General features: G+C 38.3%; 1 pseudogene; it reads left to right on the top strand.

The window, feature by feature from the left end:
* Positions 1-5,030: 5,030 nt before the first annotated feature.
* Positions 5,031-10,838, top strand: LOC118402611 (homeobox protein Hox-B1b-like; annotated as a pseudogene).
* Positions 10,839-11,266: the final 428 nt, after the last annotated feature.

Here is an 11,266-nt window from a genome sequence, read left to right as displayed (position 1 = left end):
CATTAGACCGGTGGAACTCTGTCCTTTGATTTTAGATTTGTTTAACACTTTTTTTGCTTACTACATGATTCCATATGTGTTATTTAATAGTTTTGGTGTCTTCACTATTATTCTACAATGTAGAAAATAGTAAAATAAAATAGTAAAAATAAAGAAAAACCCTGGAATGAGTAGGTGTGTCCAAACTTTTGACTGGTACTATATATATATATATATATATATATATATATATATATATATATATATATATATATATATATATATATATATATCGGATTCGTTTACATTGTTATATGACAAATGATTATTAAAAACGGCAAGGCCTCCTGCTGCCCTTCTCATGCGATGCCAATTGGTAACAGGGGGGATTAAATACAATAAACAGGATTTGCAAATCAAATGGATTTACTAATGTTCAAACATCTAATCATAGTCCATGAGGCAGCCATGTTCACGTCAGCAATTATATCCTAAATTAATTAATGTAAGGCAAGTAAACTATAATACATACTGTATATATTTATATTCCGGACTCTGACATTGCTCATCCTAATATTTATATATTTCTTAATTCCATTCTTTTACTTTTTAGATTTGCGTGATTTGTTTTGCATTATTAGATATGACTGCACTGTTGGACCTCGGAACACAAGCATTTACACCCGCAATAACATCTGTTAAATATGTGTATGCTTCCAATAAAATTTGATTGGATTCTTATTTACGGAATGAGATCCTGGTGATCGGCGAATAGTGTTTCCCAATAGGCGATGTGGCCATTACTCTTCTTCGCTTTCGAGTCAGCGTCGTAGGCTAAAAGCTACCCATTCTCCGACGACCTCTCCCACAGTGGGCGCCTCCCGCCGATGGTTTATAGGCAACCAATCATTGGAACTGGATTTGAATACTCCTTTATGTTTTTGAAAGGATAGAGCTCTCGTTATTGATTCTAGAGGCAATGTATGTGAAATGAATCATATTTAGTCTGTAGTTCCGCGACCTACGTTATGGCTACACTACGCTAAAAGAAGGCAAGCCGAGGGCTGAAAAATGCTTGTAAATGGTTGGCTATTTTCTTTTTGATTTATGACCATATGGCTCGCGCGCGGTTCAAGCAGAGTTCATAAAGCTGTATGCCTCCATACCAAACGACATTTGTTTCCTCTTCAAAACAACTGTGTCTAATCTTATGTTTTACCTATTTTGGTTACTTATAACAGCATACCCGTTACAGCATAATCGTTATCATGAATTTAGAGACCTTGATTTTCTTCATGTTGAAGATATCAATGTAAATGTAAATAAACGTTATTAGACATTTACAACATATAGCCTAGCATTAACAGTTATTTTTATTTTCCTTTTTTTATTAACTTTTATTTATTCAGGGTAGCTCAATTGAGACAGGGTCTCATTTCAAATGGTGCCCTAAGGACACAATTTTTTACTCACAACAGGAATAACAATTTACATTACAATAAAAAATAACCACAAGGCACAACCTCAACATCAACATTTCAACAAATAAACCACTACAATGACAAGACTAAATAAGTTCAGGAGTAAAAATGTCTTTAACAATTCACATAATAAGTTGCATGGACTCACTCTTTGTGCAATTTTTGCGTTTAACATTTTTGAATGACTACCTCATCTCTGTACCCCACATACAGTTATCTGCAAAGTCCGACAGTCAAACAGTGAATTTCAAACACAGATTCAACCACAAAGTACAGGGAGGTGTTCCAATGTCTTGCAAAGACACGAACACTACAAAGATACTGGCATCCTTCCTAACTCAGTTGCTGGAGAGGAAGAAAACTCTTCAGGGATTTCACCGTGAGGCCAATGGTGTTTAATGGCTGTGAACTTTATATCCTGAATACAAAAAAAAAACATTGTTTGGGGCAAATCCGCACATCACTGAGTACCACTCTCCATATTTTCAAGCATGGTGGTGGCTGCATCATGTTATGGCTATTTAGCAGTCTTATTTATTTTTTAATTAGGCAAGTCAGTTAAGAACAAATTCTTGTTTTCAATGACAGCCTAGGAACCTAGGGGGTTAACTGCCTTGTTTAAAACAACAGATTTTTTACCTTGTCAGCTCAGGGATTTGATCTTGCAACCTTTCAGTTACTAGTCCAACACTCTAACCACTAGACTACCCTGCCACTTGGGGGTAGAAGCTGTCTTGGAGCCTGTTGGTCCGAGAGCCGATGCTCCGGTACCCTTGGCCAGAAGGTAGCAGAGTGAACAGTCTATGGCTTGAGTGGCTGGAGTCTTTGGCAATTTCTCGGGCTTTCCTCTGGTATAGAGGTCCTGGATGGCAGGGAGCTCAGCCCCAGTGATGTACTGGGTTGTCTGTACCACCCTCTGTAGCGCTTTGTGGGCAATGGCGGTGCATTTACCATACTAAAGGTATGATGCAGCCAGTCAAGATGCTCTCGATGGTGCAGCTGTAGAATTTTGTGAGGATCTGAGGACCCATGCTAAATCTTTTCCACCTCCTGATGGGTAAGAGGCGCTGCCTTGCCTTCTTCACGACTGTGCTGGTGTGTGTTGACCACGTTAGATCCTTTGTGAAAAAAAGACTCACAGCTGTAATCGCTGCCAAAGGTGATTCTAACATGTATTGACTCAGTGGGATTAATATTTATCTAATCAAGTGTTATATTAGTGTTTTAAAAATCATTATTATTATTTTTTTTTTTACAAATGTAATAATTTGTCTTCCACTTTGACATTACAGAGTATTTTGTGTGGGTGACAAAAAATGACAGTTAAATCCCTTATAATCCTACTTTGTAACACAACAAAATGTGCAACAAGTCAAGCGGTGTGAATACTTTCTGAAGGCACTGTATCTGATATTGAATATAGAAATGGGTAGTCTGCCAGTGGCAAGTTAGGGTTTTGTTTATATTTTTCTGTAAATGGGACTTCATGATTGAGACTATCGACAGGCTTATCTTGTTTTTTTTGTGAAGTGTTGTTGGATAAATATCTATAGATAGTTGTAATAATGTTATTATTATGCAATAGCTATATTCATATGTCTTTAATTAGTTTTATTCATTTGTCTATTCATTTAACACAGCATTGTACGAGATCTTCAGTTTCTTGGCAATTTCTCGCATGGAATAGCCTTCATTTCTCAGAACAAGAATAGACTGAGGAGTTTCAGAGCAAAGTTAGTTGTTTCTGGCCATTTTGAGCCTGTAATCGAACCCATAAATGCTGATGCTCGAGATCCTCAACTAGTCATAATTGCACAAGGGTTTTCTAATGATCAATTAGCCTTTTTATATTTGGATTAGCTAACACAAAGTGCCATTGGAACACAGGAGTGATGGTTGCTGATAACGGGCTTCTGTACGCCTATGTAATTATTCCATAAAAAATGTGCAGTTTCCAGCTACAATAGTCATTTACAACATTAACAATGTCTACACTATATTTATGATTAATTTGAAGTTATTTTAATGGACAAAAATGAGCTTTTATTCCAAAAACAAGGACATTTCTAAGTGACCCCAAACTTTAGAACGGTGGATTCATGCTGTCACCCCCCTTATCGAGGGAGTTTTTCCTAGCCACTGTGCTTCTACATCTGCATTGCTTGCTGTTTTGGGTTTTAAGGTGGGTTTCTGTACATCGGCTGATGTAAACAGGGCTTTAAAAATACATATGATTGTGTCATTCATTCTCTTTTTTCATAACCTTTCAGGACAGCAACCAAGAGGTCATTGGAAGAAAACTATCACGTGACTTCTGGGTGCAAATGATCCTTCAGAAGGTCAAAAGGGCCCCAGTAGCTGGTGAGGCCTTTCTTGGCAATGCTGAAAAATATACCTACCATGACTTCATAACTACTACACTGAACAAACATTTTAACGCAACATGTAAAGTTCATGAGCCGAAATAACAGATCCCAGACATTTTCCATATGTAACTGTATAGCTTCCGTCCCTCTCCTCACCCCAACCTGGACTCAAACCAGGGACCCTCTGCACACATCAACCACAGTCACTCACGAAGCATCGGTACTCATCACTCCACAAAAGCCAAGGCCCTTGCAGAGCAAGGGGAACCACTACTTCAAGGTCTCAAAGCGAGTGACGTCACCGATTGAAACGCTATTAGCGCGCACCACCGCTAACTAGCTAGCCATTTCACATCGGTTACACATACGCACAAAAAGCTTATTTCTCTCAAATTTTGAGCACAGATTTGTTTACATTCCTTTTAATGAGAGGCCTCCAACGTCTTTTAGAGAATTTGTCAGTACAATCAACCGGCCTCAAAACCACAGACCATGTGTATGGCATTGTGCGAGCGAGTAGTTTGATGATGTCAACATTGCGAACAGAGTGCCCCATGGTGGTGGTGTGGTTATAGTATGGGCAGGCATAAGCTACGGACAAGAAAGATAATTTTATTGAAGGCATTGGAACACCTCCCTTTTATTGTATCATCGCTGCAACTCCCCAACGGACTCCCCTATGGTTTCCCCAATGGGCATGGAAAACGTAGGTCGAGTCATGTTTCCTCCGAAACATGACCCGCCAAAGAGCGCTTGTTAATAACACCCGCCAGCTTAACCTGGAAGTCAGCTGCACCAATGTGTCGGAGGAAACACCGTTCACCTGACGACCGAGGTCAGCCTGCAGGCACCCAGCCTGCCACAAGAAGTCGCTAGAGTGTGATAAAGCCCCCCCCTAACCCGGATGACACCGGGCCAATTGTGTGCCACCCTATGAGACTCCTGATCATGGCTGGTTGTGATACAGCCCGGGATCGAAACCAGGTCTGTAGTGACACCTCTAGCACTGCGATGCAGTGCCTTAGACTGCTGCACCGATCAGAAGGCCCTATTGATGACCATTTGAATGCACAAAAATACCATGACTAGATCCAGAGACCCATTGTGAGGCCCATTTTTTAAAAAGGTATGTGACAACCAATGCATATCTGAAATCCATAGATTAGGGCCTAAGGAATTTATTTCAATGGACTGATTTACTCATATGAACTGTAACAGCAATATCGTAAAAATTGTTGCATGTTGCGTTTATATTTTTGTTCCATATATATTTGGAGATTCCCCATATCAAGGTGTCAATGGGTTTAGACACAATCATGACGCACCAGCCCACCAACCCTTGGCCCACCTGGAGAGCCAGAGCAACCTGAAGGATTTGGATTGCTCATCGCAGTTAAATGGCAACAACAAATCACAACATTCACAGCACCCAAAGGAGCGTGACCCTAACTCAAATTCTTCCTTCACCAAAAGCATCTTCCCATGGATGAAGGAGTCAATAAGGCAGATCTGTAAAAAGAACAACAGAGCCAAACCTGTAAAAGTATATGGTGTGTATTCAAATGCGTAGCCAAACAGATGGACAGTAGGCAAAATCCTATTTACAAATAATACATTTTTAAGCTTGATAAATGCTAATATTATTAGGTGATTTCGACCAATGGGCGATGGCTAATTGTAGCCTATTTCCAGTTTCGACTGAAGCTTAAATGTTGATATAATGTAATATAATATAATGTTGATAAGATTCCATTTATGATTATGTTACATTTCATTTTATTCCGGCAGAACTCTCTGGTAAAGAGGTACACAAGCCGCCAGTTGGTGGAGCTCAAGGTGTTCCACTTAAATAGTTTCCTGTGCCATTTTAGGCGCGTGGAGATGCCTAACCAACTCAATTTAAAGGAAAGGCAGATCAAGATTTGCTTTCAAAATCTGAGAAGTACAAGAAAGTACAAGAAAGATGAAAAGTTAAAGGACTGTGCTCTTAATCAGGTAGCCCAGAAGCTCTTACCATATATTTTTATTTATTTATTTTTTTACCTTTATTTAACCAGGCAAGTCAGTTAAGAACATATTCTTATTTTCAATGACAGCCTGGGAACAGTGGGTTAGTTAACTGCCTGTTCAGGGGCAGAATGACAGATTTGTACCTTGTCAGCTCGGGGGTTTGAACTCGCAACCTTCCGGTTACTAGTCCAACGCTCTAACCACTAGGCTACGCTGCCATCCATTGCATATTAATGCAATGGATGATGATGATGACGATGATTATGACGCTGTTTCCCCGCCATCTTTAAAGCTGCAATATGTAACTTTCTGGGTGACCGACCAAATTCACATCGAAATTGGAGTTATAGATCTGTCATTCTCATTGACAGCAAGTCTAAGAAGCAGTAGATCTGTTCAATTTGTGCTATTTTTATGCTTCCCGTTCTTAAGTTTTGTTTTTGCATCTTTTACATTCGGTTTTGTACACCAGCTTTAAACAGCTGAAAATACAATATTTTGCGTCATTGACAATATATTTCACAGTGGTTTAGACGGTACAATGATTCTCTACACTATGCATTGCTTGTTTTGTCACATAAACTGAAATTTGGGGAACTATTAGAAGTTTAGCAACCAGGAAATGGCGGAGCGATATCTGCATATTGCACTTTTGAAAGCTCTTCGATGTAAAATCCTCTGTTTAGGGGACCTGCTTAGTTCTGGTACTGGTTTCCGACCAACATTTTTGCTCATAAATCGATATGTGGAAACGGCTTGCATTGAACGGTAGCCCTGTTTCTCACTGAAACAGGAGTATGTATCTTCTGCCTGTATGAAGATGGATTTGAAATCTGACTCCACTTGAAGCTGGGATGTCCCTCCTACCATTTCATTTGCTCTTTCAACTGTCCATCAACTCCGAGCTGAACCCTATGTCAACGCCACTAACACCACATATGCCTCGAATCCTTACATCGTAATGCAGAAGAAAAGAGTGTTTTCACACATTCAGAGATCGATTTATAGCCAGTAATCTAAAATAATTAATAGATTTGAAATAAAACCACTTTCTGTTTGTCATGGATGGATAAAATAAATATGAGATGAAAGGCGAGCTCCTAAGGAGTTCAGTAAACCAAGCTAGAGCTCTTTGAGACATTCACCTCAATGGAGGCAGAGGTTTTGATAAAGAGAGACCTTTAGAAAATATGCACATTTTCTCTAACTCTAAATATACAAATATGTATTTTACAGTTATAAGGAAGGTGAAATCTTATAGTTAGTTGTTTTATAAATCTATTAAACTATATTTAGAAAAATATGTGAAGCCTTATTCATACAGTTTGGTTGAATAGGACATTTTGTTTCATATTTTCATATTTAATCTTTTCATATTTTATGATATTTGTACTGTGTACTAGAGCTTGTCCTCAAAAGTGACTACACCTCAGCAATGTATAACTATTTTTACCAGAAAGGTAATATTTGAACCTTGGAGTATGTAGCATTACTAGTTATTGTTTATGGCCCTCTCATGATAAATAATTACTTTGGGGGATTCAAGTAGATTGCATTTAGTTAAATTTAAGAAGCTTCAACAAAAATATTATGTTAGTGCACCAGTCTATTCAAACTCAATGAAAACCCAACAGAAAAAGACCAACACAACCCCAGAATATGCTCCATGCAGTATGCAGGACAATGATAGTATTTTATTCATAATGCTCAAGATGGCCCTGTTTATGTTGACGTGAACTTGCCATTCACTGCATATGGGATAAATAACTTGTGTAATAATACTGCACAGATGACATCAAGGCAACATAAACCTACACTGTGATCCAAAAACATCATACCTGTTGGGGCATAATTATTCTCAGGAAATAATCAAGCACGCTCTTAAACTGACTCATTAGTTGATGGAATCCAAACTTCAGGTTGTGCAATTAAACTTTTTTGTTGTTGCTCAAAGGCACATTACTCGCAATATCCAAATGCATGCAGCACCTGCAGGCTATTGATCCTGTTGGGCAGTTCTCTATTTATATTATTTTGGTTTCTTATCCAATTATCTGAAACCACAGGTTAATGTAAAACATCAAATGTAGTTCAAATTTAAATCAATATAAGGCAAAAACGTTTCTCACTTGTGTGTTTGTGCTGGACTTGACATGGTGTACTTTTATAATTGGAGCGGGCATGCATTGGAATATTAGAGACACATTTATTACAATGTTATTTTGTGTTATTTCTAGGCTATTTATTAAATTAATTTAAGGGAAATTCTTATTTTTTATTCTGTAAGACTGACAATTTTTATCATAGGGCTTAGTGTTTACAGCTGACCGACTCTTTATGCTCGAGGGACCGATGAATCAATCAATGTTCCTCAAAATGTTATTTAATTGTTATATATTTTTATATACTCTATCAAGTAGGCTATATGCTGACGAAGAATTGTCGTATTGTTGAATAAAATGCATGTGTTGTTCAGACGTTCTACAGCACCTGTGTGTTTATTTATGACACAAAAAAAGAGCATGCCTTATCTATAAATCTACTCAATTTAAAATACATGAAAAGTATTAAAATATGTCAAATGAAATAGTCCACACGAAGTGTAGTCTGCTGAAAATTGTATGCAATAAATAAATGGTTAAAAGTCTAAAAGGCTCAATGATTTAGCCGTTTCTTTGTTCCCGCTTGAACAAATTGAAGAACCCGCTGTCAAGCGTTTAGAGGAGGAGCGTAAGATTGATCATTACATTCAAGACTCCTCTCTAAACTTATCTCTCAGCCAGTAAAACACGCCGAGTTAATACAATAATTCACGAGCTGCTTTACTTATACACATTGGGAACATCATTTTCATGGAAGATGCATGGTAGGCTATCATACACCAATCTTGTATCATCTTGTTAACCTCATGAATGACAATGGAACATTTCAGTTCACTAAACTTACATAGGCCTTTTCTTAGCACACTCGTAAAAAAGCACAGCTAATTGACTACTGCGAGCACGCAGCCCATCCAAATCAACCGATTGCTTCGAACTCTAAAATATCGAGAAACGAAATCTTTCATTTTTTAAGACTTTATCATTCTCCCACAGTCTGACCAGAAGGTATTTGCAGAAGCTCTGTTACGTGTTCGCGTTCTTATCAAAATAATGGGCGAGTTTGATTCAACCATTTGTCATGTAAATGTGAAACGTTTGATGGACGATCCTGACTTGAGAAACTGCTGTAGGTGCCTTGCCATTGACCTAAAGTGAGTCACATGGCCTGTCACTAAGGTGATATGAGCTTTGGTAGGCAGTTTTACAGCTTTGACATACAACCTAGAGGTTAACCTAGAGGTTAGGTTGTAGGGCACAGGGAAGATAAATGATCCGTCATCATTAATTTTGCCATAACAATACAGTATGAGCTCTTAGATTATACAAGTAATAACCGGGGGACGAACATATTCAATGCCAAGGCCGGATACCACAATTGAAACAATGTTTACATGTCCTCGTCTTCCAATTCATGCGCAACAAGTGATAGTTATGGGTCCGATGGGCAGGTTCTTCGGTGCCTCAGCATAAGACTTCGAGCCACATTATCCGCCAGCATCAGCCACATCATATAGATCTCCAGTTTGGCACAACGGGAAACTCTGTGTATTGCTCGCCAACAGGGCCCAACTTGGACTATGGACTTCATCAATACGCTCTCAATCATGAGAAAGAACGAGGTTTCATTCTGTCGCCTGTGATTCCTGTTTCAGCCATGGGAACGAACATGCCCCCCGGACGAGGGGAACAGTGGGCCAGGGTCGGCACCAAGCAGCTAGTATCTTCACTTTAGCAGTGGGAAACAGGGGCAGCAAGAAGATTTGGAGAGTATTTACTCGAGATTAGTTCCTTCCCAATGTAGTGATAAGGATTCTGCCGATCAAATTTTAAAAACTTTCGACTGGATGAAAGTTAAGAGGAATCCCGTAAAACAGGTTGGTTAACTACTAGGACATGGTCAGAAATAACATTGCCATGACAAAAGTTCATTTATTGACAACATTACAAAATATATATATTTTTTGAGGACATTTAACAGAGACGCTGCCTAATCAATGTGTGTGCTGTCCATGTTTGTGAATAAACAAATGTACCGTGATGCGTAATATAAATGATCAAATACAGAATGTGTTTCTGTATAATTATAACTGCACTGTTTGCTTGGCTGCTCACAATCATCACATAATCATAACAAGTCTACATAGTTGATTCCTGTTTTCATTTCTTCGTTCAAAATTACATTTATTGAATCAGTTCCTTCATCCAATTCATTCACTTTTACAGTTGAACAATATGGAGTCCCTGGCCAAAAGAATGTAATCCACACCAACTTCACCACAAAGCAGCTGACAGAGCTCGAGAAGGAGTTCCATTTCAACAACCAGGGCCGGTCAAGTGGAAATTGCCGCTGAAGAGCACAACGAAACTCAAATTAAAATGTGGTTCCAAAACCGCAGGATGAAGCAGAAAAACCTTGAGAAAGGCAGGCACGGTTTTTATAGACACCGCAGCACCGGCTAATGATGTGGTAGAGATCACCCCATCTTCTCCTGATGTGTCACCAAGCTCGAAGACCAAAACAATCATTTTACAAATAATATTTGAAATGCTGCACTTTGCTTATCACATTTTCAAGGATAACTCAGGTTTTACAGGTAGGATTAAGGCGCACTAATTCCTGCAAACAATTCAGTGTAATGTTTGCACTATTCACACGTGGTATTTTCAGACAAATTCGACTTATAATTTAACTAATTATGAGATAAATCAAATGAATGAAATATTTGTTTTGAAAATGTAAGTCTGTATTTGTGCTGATTTCCATATTTGTGAGTGAACGGAATTTTCCCATACAGTAGGCTATAAAGTATGACGATAAGGATATGGTGCAAAAAAACATAAATCTATAGTTCTTCTTCTTGGTGTTATTTGTATGCAAATAGTATTTTGAAAGCAAAATATATCGCTGTTTTGTGAAACTATTTTAAATCAGGCTACTCAGGAAATCAGGGATCGGGTCGATTGTCAATCTCGTATTATTGATTTCTATACATATATTATAAAACTACAACTAATATACAATGTTCTGTCTCTCTTTGCAGTTGAGTTTTACTCATCGTTTTTCTTTGCATAATGTGACACGAGAAGTCTTTCACCAAACACGGGATGGCTACTAATGACCTCCACACCTCGGAATACATCCAGTGGTTCTAAACATGACAACAAATTGCAGGGCGCCAGGTTTCACACTAGAAGTGTTACCAGATTTCCAAATTGTTTATGGGGCTAATAAAAATATCATTTAAACGGTCAAAATGAATGACCTTTTAATGTGGCATGAACACAACCAGTCATTATATTTTCATCTGATTGTCAAACAAATCACGTC

Source organism: Oncorhynchus keta, chromosome 24, assembly GCF_023373465.1.
Source record: "Oncorhynchus keta strain PuntledgeMale-10-30-2019 chromosome 24, Oket_V2, whole genome shotgun sequence".
Classification (NCBI taxonomy): Eukaryota; Metazoa; Chordata; class Actinopteri; order Salmoniformes; family Salmonidae; genus Oncorhynchus; species Oncorhynchus keta.
Note: the sequence above shows the minus strand (reverse complement) of the source record. Positions and strands in the feature narration are given on the sequence as shown.